Source organism: Ornithodoros turicata, chromosome 2, assembly GCF_037126465.1.
Source record: "Ornithodoros turicata isolate Travis chromosome 2, ASM3712646v1, whole genome shotgun sequence".
Taxonomy (NCBI): Eukaryota; Metazoa; Arthropoda; class Arachnida; order Ixodida; family Argasidae; genus Ornithodoros; species Ornithodoros turicata.
This window is the reverse complement of record NC_088202.1, coordinates 108,926,839-108,938,804: the sequence shown is the minus strand read 5'-3', so window position 1 is coordinate 108,938,804 and position 11,966 is coordinate 108,926,839. Positions and strand designations below refer to the sequence as shown.

General features: G+C 45.7%; 1 long non-coding RNA gene across 1 annotated transcript; it reads left to right on the top strand.

The window, feature by feature from the left end:
• Nucleotides 1–430: 430 nt before the first annotated feature.
• On the top strand, nucleotides 431–2,103 carry LOC135383943 (uncharacterized). The gene is made up of 3 exons (XR_010420171.1): nucleotides 431–653; nucleotides 948–1,063; nucleotides 1,605–2,103. It is a non-coding gene; the product is annotated as an uncharacterized LOC135383943 (long non-coding RNA).
• Nucleotides 2,104–11,966: the final 9,863 nt, after the last annotated feature.

Here is an 11,966-nt window from a genome sequence, read left to right as displayed (position 1 = left end):
TTACAGGCACTTCGGCTGTTTTGATTCATTTAAATTACTCGTATGAGAATCCAACTATGTGTGGACAGCACACTACAAATCCAGACAATCTACGAAAGCATTACTCATCAAAATTCCTGCTGGACTTGGTCTTGGTCAACACTGCGCGATATACGTTGGGGCTGTGGCGATTCATTCAACTCGATTTTTACCGGAACAACAGGCGCTGCTTGAAAGACAACGACGGAAAATAGAGAGCCGCTATAAAGTCCGCTAATTTGCACATTAGAGCACTACAAATCGACATATGAACACGTCGTAAACAGCAACTACCCGCTCACACAAGAAACGAGGTACCCAACGTTGCTAGACACCATCCGAACTCCAAAGTGAGAGTAGCAAAACAACAAGATATCAAAACACGAAAGGAAGAGTATTTATCCCCCCTCCCTTCTATAGCATGCAAAACGTGATTTGCGCTGAGATGAACATATATGTTCATGACGCGAGTAATTTTCACTTTTCACTGATCCAAAGGAGGTCACGTGGGATTGCTTGACGGTTGCGAAATTAACAGCAATGAAAATGGCGAAACGAAACTTGTGAATCGTGCATTTGCTCTTCATGGTAGCTGCCAGAAAATCGAATCAAACTTATGGGACACTGGATTACAGGTATGTTGGCATCTTTTTCATTCCTGCATATCATTTCACATTACACTATACGTGAATACACGGTGTCATGTCTCACGATGCTGGGGAAGTAGTTGCATGGGGAAGTGTGCATGGTTGTAGACTTTTAATTTTTGATCGCGTAATCGAAATATCGGCACCTTTCGCATTGTGGCTTGCATGTGACCAACCAAGTGCTGTTCCCTTATTAGCGCTTCCTGCAAACGACAAAACGAAACATGTGGGAATGTATATTTTTGATTACTCATATAAAGCAAGAAAATGTATCGTTTTCAGGTTGCTGCCACTACTCCATGTGCCCGCAATTGTCTTGCGTGTATGATTACACTAACGACGTCGCCCACCACGGCGGAAGTGTTTTGCGTACACGCGTTTCAGCATGAAGCCTGCAGGTAACATCTGATGCTTACCCTTCTGGTATTCTGAATTTACATATTGTAGCTTAGAGGAATTCCGAATGCCCAGAGTGACACACACTTATAACATTGTGACATCAGTGCAGTGGCATAAGCCCTAATGTAGTGCCCCACGAAAATGAACGAGGGGCAGTGGTTTATCCAGAATCCCAAGCACGAGAGGGGTGTTGGAAAAAATTGTGGGGGGAGGTCATCATTATAGTTACGTCATTACAGCTTAACATATCATTACAGACGTATCTGAAGCTGAAATCACAAGGGCACCCCCTGTAGGGGGTGCACAGACAAAAAAGTTAGGGGGGTGTAGGGGGGTCTGGGTAAAGCACTGACGAGGGGGACTCCTCCACCCCATGTCAAGCCTCATAATGACGTAATTGTCATTGTTGTCCATAATTCTTGAATATGTTTTGAATATATGGGAAAAAAGTCTGCTTGACAGCATATGTCTCATGGTCATCATCAAACGAAAGCATATGTCATTTTGTTCTGTGCCTTATGTACTTTTTTTAAATTTCAGGTGGACGTAAATTGTAGAAGGCAGCTAGTGGGGGAGAAGATCATGGTCATAGGTCATGTGGCTCCTGGAGCTCCCAGTGGGCTCCCTTGTGGAGTACTTTTCAGAACACGCACACAGTTCGCTCACAGAACCAACGAGTAGGATGTTGCTTGAATACTGAGAGAAAATGGCATAACACATACAAATATCGTGTGACACATATGACAATAAAACCATTTTTCACGAGGGATGCATGAAACACTGTCGCAATATTGTGTGCATGAACCATTGTGTGTGACACAAGCCGTGGGGGCACACCGCCTCTGACACATTTTGGGAAGCATAAAACACAGTATATACACAGCTAATATGGTGGATGCTTCTTTTTTCTTTTTGGCCGTTATGAGACATCTTCGGCCGTAATGAGACTACCTTCGGCCGTATTGAGACTTTGGCCGTAACGAGACACTTGGGGATTAAAGGATTTTCGGCCGTAATGAGACTTTCGGCCGTAATGAGACTTGGGCCGTAATGAGACTTGGACCGTAATGAGATGTTACCCGAAATCCCATGAACGAAGGGGAGGATGATAGGGCGCTTCTTCCTAGGTTGTTCCGGTCTTGCTTTCTGGCGACAACGCAGACTGTATAAACGCCCTTGGATACTGTCTATCTGGTAGCCAGATTGGACGAGCCGCGATATTTAGCGTGATAAAGCAGAAGGGATCTTATGGATGCACGATTTCCTCATGGCTACGGTTAAAACATTTTTCACTTTACCGACTTAGGGTGGCAGCTATATTTAGGGAGCAGGGGCTTGGGGTTTTTTTCTGCCATATTCCCAACACAGGGAGGGGCTAGTTAAAAAGGTAACGTCCAGAAATCTTAGGGTACCTTGGGTTGAATGTTCCGCGGTGAAATGGAGTTCTGGGCAAGATTGTTGTGCGTAGGGGAGCAGTCTCTCTAACACGGAAGAATCGGATGCAAAGAGAATGATGTCGTCGACGTAGCGACGGATGATTGTAGTGCCGGGGCAAGAAGCAGGTGGTGGTGGGTTGATGTAAATGAAATTCACGGAGCGAAACCGACGATGCTCACAGTTCCTCGCCTCACAATAACGGAAGGATGATCTCGCCACCTGCGCGAGAATTCGGCCCCTCCAATAGCGAAGAGTTCTCGTTGGAGCACGCTCGCCAGAAGAACAAGCACGTTCCTCACCAAGCGAAAAAGGAGGGTGCTGCTTTGACGTCGCGCTACAGCTCTGCAACGAGCCTGCCATAGCACGACCGCGCCGGATGCTGTTAGCAGAACACTGAGGCAGTGTGCGCGCCTTTGGTGAAACCTCACTAGGCAACATATATTTGTTGAACGCCTGACCAGATGTCAGAACGTACGTGCAACGTGGCAGTCGAAGATAACCTGCAGGTTAGACTCACGCTGGCAGCAGTAAGGGGACGTGTCGGTAGAGGTGATGCCCCCAAAACTAAAGCGATCACGCGCAGGCTGGGTGGCCCAAGCAAAGGACCACAGAACGTCACGGAGTGGTCCTGGTAGCCAGACACATGCAGTGTCGTCCACAAGACGGCGGACGCTTGATCAATCCGCCTTCGGAAGCTGTCACCCATTGCGCACTGCAGAAGGACTTTCGCCATCATAGAAGGAGAATAGGATGCGAGGGTGGAGGCGGGAAGAAGAGCTATCAGTCGCCGGTGACCGGTGATACGCGTGAACAGCTGCATGAAAAACGTCGGGGCGTTGCTTGCGACCGGCATGTGGAAGCCACAGTAGAACGGCTCGCAAGGGGGTCTGTCCAATTTTGCAATAAAAATTTCGCCGGTGTATCTTCTTCGCAATGGAGGGTCCGCAACATGGCGCTGAGGGCGATACCGCGGTTCATAAGGCCGTCTTGAGACTCGGGCAAGGCGAGCACTGCGTGGGAAACCAGTCCCCTCCGCTTCTTCCAGAACGAGGACAGAATGCACGTTTGTATACTGGCCACAGCTGAATGGGGAGCGATGCATATATGACTGAGATGCCACAGGCGGCCTGACAGGACACTACGGACAAGATATGCCCGTTCACGATACGAGAGATCATAGTCCTATGACTTCGCGCGGTCACACCTCGCCGTCAGTTCCCAGCTGTACGGTCACGGTTGTCAAATACACCCCAGATCTTCAGCGATGCAGTGCATTGTAGAGGGAAACGCATGTATGGCGCCATGGTATGGGTATGAGCGTAGACTTTTGGTAGTGTAGTTGCCAACCAGACAGCGCCGCGTAAGACTCGTAGACGCGCAGCACTTCGGTGACAGAAGTCACATCACGTAAAAGGAGAGTCACGTCATCTGCATAGGCAGCAACCTTCCATTCGCCGGAACGAGGAAGGGAAAGTCCTCGTATACGAGCATTAGTTCTTCCATCCCCTCCCACATATACGAGGGGCGTTCAAGTCAAGTCAGAACGCTTATAAGAGACGAGTGTTAACTATCACCTCATGGTGCGCTAACGTCGCGGGACATTTAGCGCAAGCCAAGGTAGGCGGTATCACTGCGCGCTGAATCTGAGTGCCGGAAAGACATCGTATACCTGAAATTCCCGAACAAGGTCACGAAATTCGTAAAAGTTCGCTAAACATCGTTACATTCGTATAAATTTTGGTAATACTAATGCAAATTCAGCCCCCCCGGAAACAATTGGAGTTTCAGCCGCTTCTGACAGTGAGAAGTCCGTCTCAAACTGCTGGATGTTGTGAATATAGGAATATAGCAAGTGGGATAGTCACCAAATCGTGTCGCCTGTTTCAGCGTTACGATCTTCGTCAAACTAAAAAGAACGATGATGGGTAGAAATCCAGCGAACCGGTAGAGATGTAGGAACACTCTAACAAAGCAGCCATTCACTCCGGCCGTAAAAACCCGTACGGACCCTTTCTTCCCTCCGGGCTGTTGACCCACAATTCGCATGAACCTTTAAACACGTCACACCTAACCCTTTAAATACCATGCCAATGATGAGGACGGTGCCCAGAAGAAGAACAGTCTCTGTTCGAAATATCGGCGGCTTCTGTCCTGAGGCAACTCCCTTCCTAAAAAGAACGATGTGTCTTTTCACTATGCAGTGTAGGGGGTAACTCGTTAGAAGCATCTCGTTACTGCAACCATATTACTCTTGTATGTTTTAATTTTACTCGTTACTTCTGACTTCCAGTAATTTATTGGGGACTCATTGCACTCTTAGGTAACTTTGTAACCCGGGTAAGCACCAACATCCAATCCAATCCAACATCCAATTCTGGTCCAAAAATAACGTGAGCAGCGTCCCCCGTCTCTAATGAGGGAGGCGACAGCCACGTGTACGTCGATTGTTCCTGCACGGTGCGCCTGACTCTGATCCGTTGCTTCTGTGCGATGAACGCTGCGAAATCGGATTCGGCGATACATTTGGCCTTCGTCATAGCGGCGAGTGGATACTAATGGCCAGTGTTGTACGTTGACGCCGTTGCCGTAATTATTCGATGCCGAAGTGCGAATCGCCATACTCCTTTAAATCGGTATCGGAAAAATATTTCCGTTTCAAATTTACGGTAGCGCGATCTCCATATCGTTACCGATACCGATACTTTAACAGTACCCTTGCTTACCCTATACCCTTGCTTCACTGGTCATATTTCTTATCGTTATTCATTGTCACTGGCGTGCCTAGTGCGAACAGTGACAAAGATAGCATTCCGAACGGTCACCTTGTCTTTACAAAAATGAACGCAGAAGCTCCCCTAGTGGTTCAGCGGAACGTCCGTTCAGTGTTCAAGTGCGCTTCCTGTAAGCGTCGACGCTTCGTCTAGAAAGTATGCAGGAAAACACAGGGAGAAAGTAAGACAGAGCAGCCGACATGCGTGCGCGTGTGTCATTTACTCTACTTCACCTTTGGGGCCAAGTTAAGGCTCCGTGCTGCCGGCGCAGACCTTCTATTCGCGAGGAGAACGGCCTATGGGTGGCACTGTGGGCGCTTCGAATAGTGTGGATGGCGCGTTAGATCTGCATAGCATTCGAAGCGATTGTGGAAACATTTTTCCGTTGTTGCTGTGTTTCGCATGATGGAAAGCCGTTATGAGGCACGAGCACTGAAGGACGGGCACAACAAGCATCAAGTTACCTCAAAACATCAAGTATAGAAAGATGGCAGACGTTGAAAAAGTCAATCGTAGCGACGGGACGTTCCTTAGTGCGATATATTGCACTGAGCCGGGAATTGGCTTTCATGCCTTCCCGAAGGACACGAAACAACAAAAAGTTCGGTGTGTCAAACTCAGGATTGGGATGCAGCTCACGAAATATGCGATGATGTGTAACAAGCACTCTACCAACGAACATTTCAGGACAGTAAGGAAGACAACACCGATACGGCTCGTAGAAATTCTGAGATCATCGGTGTTACTCAGTTGTTATTAGTAGCACGATGGAAAGTAACTGTTTTGTGGCTGAAACGCACAAAACAAGCATCAAAGAGATGATCGGCAATCGAGAGATGCGTGGTTCAAATCCCGCTGCTGTGTGGCTTTTTCGACGACCGCCATATATATGAATTGTTAAGGTTTACATTCGACGGATGCTTGTGACACAAGCAATCCCTACGCGCAACCCAGTGCTTTATCCAGAATCCCAAGCACGGTTCAACATCTTCTCCTCGACTGTCACAGATTCGACACCCCTCGAGCCGCGCTCAGACGACGCCTACTCGAGCTGCGGTGCACAGACCTTTCTCTGGCTACTCTGCTCGGCCCAGTGCGACATCACATCACTCACAGCGGTCTGTGACCAAAGCAATTTTGACTTTCTTGAGCGACTCAGGTCTTACGGACAGCCTGTGAACTCCAGTCGTGCAATCTCATTCTTCGGTGTCCCACTCAACGCATTAACCTCATGCTTTTCTTTTAAAGTCATCTTCTTCTGTAATCCATCTCATCCTTCTTTCACCGTTCGTTAGTCATCCTTTTATTTCATCTTTGTCTTTAATCTATCTCATCCTTCTTTACCCTTTAACTGTTTGCTCAACAATTTCGTTGATGATGTTCAAAACCGGCGTTCTCTGAGGAGGAGAGAGATTGAAGAGTGCCGACACCTACATATTACTTCTGAAACAATGTTATGTTGTTTGACTAAGTATCGTGATGATAGGTGTCACGGGTGGAATCTAAAAAGGAAGACGACGATCGCGCGCCAAAAATTGCGGCGCTTTGGAGAACGAGCGTCTCTATGCAGGACATTTCCGCCGACAGAGATCAGGCAATGCATCCTAACTTTTATTGGTAATAATATGGCCCTTGTAGAACGAACAGAAAAAAAAATCATCTCTCTTGTTTTATTGGGCTCTCTGGTAACACGCATTTCCGAACTCTACAAAATTGTCGAGGTGCCAGTTCAGGGGTAATACAGTGAGTGAGAATTACATAGCTTCGGTGGAAAGGGGGGGGCTTCATGTTGTTATTAGCTGTTTCTAAGGGTTGGTGGCATTGATTACCAGTCTATCAGCGTACTTCGGACCGGTTGAGCTCACTGACATCCGATTTGTATAAATTTTCACAATTTCCACAAATTTGTGGAAATTTCTAAACGGAGTGTTGCAGTGACCTGGCGCTTGTATTTCTACACTTTTATGACTTGTTGAAGCTTCATAAATGCATTAAAAATTATTTGACCATGCGTTCTATCTGCGCCAGTTAAAGGGTTAACCGTCTGTCAGTTTATCCTTTATTTCCTATTTTTTTCTTTTCTATTTCTTTCATTTATTTTTCTTTTTTCTTTGCGGAATAGCAAGCCGACGTCCCATTTGGCTGACGTTTCCCCCCTTGTTTCCCCTTTGGTCTAATAAATATATCCACCACCACCCCAAGCACGGAATGGGGGTTGCAAAAAATGGGGAGGGAGAGGTCATTACTCTAGTTACGTTATAACAGCTTAACATATCATTGCCGATATGTGTCTAAAGCTGAAACAGAAAGGGCACTCCCGTGGCTGGTACAAAAAGTTAGTTAGATTCGGATAAATCACTGGTGTAACCTTCCGGTTCTTCCCCACGACTGCATAGCAAGTCGCCGCAAAGCACCAAGTGCATGAAGAGAATTTATCATATTGATGGGTTTTCTCATATGACCTCCTTTTGTGTTCGTGTTACCTAGGTAGCCGCGTGTGCTAGCACCTCTCGTACAGTTACTTAGTGCAATAGGCCTGCACTGTTGGGGATAAGGATCATTCGGGAGAGGTGAACACCAGCATCAGTACATATTTCACCGGTACTAGTCAAGTGGAGCTAACTAAATAAGGGCTACTAGGGAGGCCACGCGTTTGGATAACATACGCAGAAGTCATTGTCATCACTCATATTAGACCCCCTAGCTATGGGGTTGCGTTCCACTCCTAGAGTAGAAAACCTCCCCACTTCATCGTCAGAATATAATTGTTGTTGTTCATCACACAGGAAATGCTTCACCGTCACGCTACACCACCAAGAGGAGGCAACGCTTACTCTACAACAAGATAAAAGACAACAATACAATACAAAGAATAGAATAGAACAAGAATAGCAATCCACATTCTTCATTTCATTTCTATTACACCAAACCAAACCGGAATAGAAAACAGAAATGTGGTGCCGGCAAGTATTGCGTTCTCCCTACGCCACCTTGCTCTCGGACGGCATGGGCGCTTGTTGCTGTCGAGCCGCAGCCCACCCTAGCGACCACAACATTTCGGTACTACTAATTTCCCTACTTGTCATGGTACTCTGCCACCGTGTTTCTTTGACGGGCTCGGCAAGCGCAGAAACGCTTGGCCGTTTTCTCTCTCTCGGTTCCGTGCCATCGGACGGCATGGGCGCTCGTTGATGTTGATGATGTTGATGAAGAAAAATACTAGGGAGAGGTTGAATTCGTCACACGACAAATTCGGCTACTCCCATAAACAGACCCCCCCACCCCACCCCACATGTGAAAAAATTAAATAAAACAGAACACCCCGTTGCTCGTGGTGCAATCTATTGTGTTGCATACTAATACAATTATGGCTATACAAACGAACAATAGAAACAAGACAAGACAAGAAACAAGACAGTTCTTATGCTCGCCGGGGAGGGAGAGAAAGCAGACTTGTACGTAACGGGTAACGGGTAATTGCATTACTAGTAATCAATTACTTTTTTGGGTAATTTGTAACGTAATCGATTACTTTTCTGGCCAAGTAATTTTCTAAGCAATTCAATTACAATTTTCAGTAATCAATTACCAAGTAATCGATGACTTTGAGACTACAGAATCCACATTCTTCAGGAAGACAAAACCAACTGCGCTCTGCAAATTGTAAGACAGCCGTCTTATATCAAGGATATTTTCTGCAACAATTTCTTTTCTTACTCGAAGTCAATGGTCGCAGTGTTCCTCACATGTAGTGTATTTTTGAGTGCACTGTCCTCTCCCCAATAATGTGGACTATCTTTCCGTAATCCGGCCTGCACACATTAGGTTGGACTGTAGGTTGTACCATGAACCTGATGAGTCATTTGTGGGAGTCCCAGTTGGAACTCTTTTGTCTTCTCTCAATATGCGAGATGCACAGAGAACAGAGGACTCTCGACCCTCATAACCTATTGCGTCTCTTGTACATTCATGAGCTCCTGTCAGTTTTGTGCGGAATACTGTCGGTGTCACAACGATGTCCGCGGTTTGCAATGACTTGTCGCCATGACCTAGGCCGCCTAGCTATCTGATATGTTCAGAGTGGTGGAGAGAAAGGGTAGAAAAAATCTTGTTCAAATGCCTGCTGTGCTTCCTTCAAGCAAAATTTCTGTCATCTTTGAGCTTTAGCTCATGCAATTTCTCGGTGCCTTGCAGCTTGCCGTGCTCGCGGTTATGTACGACGGCGTTCAGACACTTTTTCTCTCAGATATCGAAAGTAATTGGCAAAGCAGCGCGTTACTTTTCTAGACGTTGCGTCATTACTTTTTCATCATCATCCATTCATCTATGTTGTTGTTGTTTTTCCGACGAGTAATTTGTAACGGTAAAAAATTACTTTTTCGTACAGGGTAACGGTAAGGGTAATCAATTACATTGTTTTAGTAACGTGTACAAGTCTGAGAGAAAGCAGTGAGTGCCTGCTCTTCGTTATTAGGGCGAAAGCAGTACTATTTTTGAAATGTGATGTGGGCAAGCATTGTGCTTGTCCCATTCTACAGTTTGCAATACAAACAAGGGCTTTTTCAGAACTGGCCTCAGTTGTTAACTTTATTAGGGAAGATTAAGCGAATCGGTAAATTAACGATATAGGAAATTAATAGTAGGCTGAAACGTTAAGGAAGTGTGCTCACTATTTTTGCGACTTATCTGTCCAGTCAACAATACAACAAGCATTAATACCGTATAAAAAGAGCTGACCGATTTAATCAGTCAACAATACAAAATGACCTGAAAGAGAGACAGACGAAGAATCGAAAGAGAAATACACAGAACCGACCTCTGTCTGGCCGACCTTTCCATTTTTTCCTTTAATAAACATTCATATCCATCCCCCACCCCGCGTGCGGAATTATTCTGTCGCGTGCCTGCTGTAGTGGTACCGTGTTCAAAGCATATAGGAAGTTTTCCTGGCTGTTTTCCAGGGAGTAGGGAATGCAATTTTCTTATGCTTGCATGCTTCATGCCATTCTCAGCTTGGATGGAATATGGCTCCCGCCGTGCTGCAACTGCTATAACACGCCGTAAATGAAACAGACTGCAATGCGAATTTCGCTTCTGGACAAAATCCCATTAGGGGTTTGTATTCCAGTACAAAAAGTGAGGGACACATTAACTGACTGGTGCACGAAATGCCAAGAGACAACGTGAACGTCTCCGAATAAAACGTTTCTTCTTCCAGACATCTGATTTTTAGCATTCATGTGTTCTGCGCTGGTCCGTTCTCAACGTGATTCATAAAACATTCTCCATAAAACATTAATTCTTCCACCTTATGCAAGATGAAGGTGTAACGCAAACAAGTCGGGGGAAATAACACGTACAAATAGTCGTGTTACGTATAATTTGGCTATAGAAAACAGGGCGTATTTCAGAGACAGGAAAATTGCCGCATTTACTTTTCATGTCTATCACGTAACTCACGCTTATTTTCGAATTCGGAAGTTATCCATCTATCCGGAGCATCAAGAAAGACCAAATCTACGCAGTGACGCAAGAGTAACATATTTTTTTCTTTCGCCAACATTAACATCAACACGTTGTAGACGCTGAAAGCTCGTCTAACGAGAACGCTGAAATGGAATTGGTAGGGAAGAAGAGGGCTCACCGCTTACCGTAATAGATCACGTCCAAATTCCTGAAAAAAAAAAAAAAAAAAAAAAACAGGTTATCTGATGATTTTACCACATGATGTTACTCTAGCAACGAACTTGACAAAACAACACGATTTGCTACTGTCAGATTAAATGAAAAATAGCAACTGTTAAAAATGTAACAGCAGTGGGATACGATTACAAACCCTGCAGTTCTCGGTTAGGGATGGTAACCCTAGGTACACCATGATATAGCTATACACTCTCATCAACATAGCGTACCACGCTCAGGGACACGGGCTCACCCTCAGCATATTCTCTGTTAGTAGTAGAGTAGTTAAGTTATTATCTGAAATAATTTTGCGAGTAACTTGGAATCTTGCAAATACTTTCACAGGTGAGTTTTTCTTTTTTACAATAACTTCTACTCATGATGGAAAGTAATCGTTCTGAGGCTGGAACATACAAAGGGACAAACGCAACACAAGCCTCATGGTGCCTGGGGACATGAACAGGTGAAACTCTTCAATTTCTCTGTTTCTGTCTTTCCACTCTTTTGGTGCGCGTTTCGACTCAGGAGTGAAATGGTGCACCCACGTTTCATCGCACGTGATGATCCGATCAAGGAACGGCTGTCCTTCAGTGTCGAAATAGTACCTTAGCTCTTGGGAGGTTTCCAGTTCCAAATGCGGGAGAAAAAGACCCGGCCTTTGTGGTCGCCCGCCTTTCGGGATTGTTTCTCGGTCAATTTCTCAATTCCTGTATTTCGCAATTTATGTCAGTTTCTCTGTTTGAATGTCTTCCGTTTCAACTCTTCTACTCATGTTCCAAGATACTTTGAAGATACCTCTCTGTGCGCGTCACGGAGGTCGAACGAAAGATTCTCTTTCGTCTCGGATGCGGTTTGTGCTGTACATATATGCTTCAGCGTCTGAGATGTTCGGGATATCTGCGTCCTTCTTGGGAAGGTGTAGCGCGCAGCGTCTCGGGTTTGGGAGCATGCATAAGGCGATGTGTTGTCTTGAAGAGTATGCTGGTAAACCATTGAGACCCCTCTCAGGTAG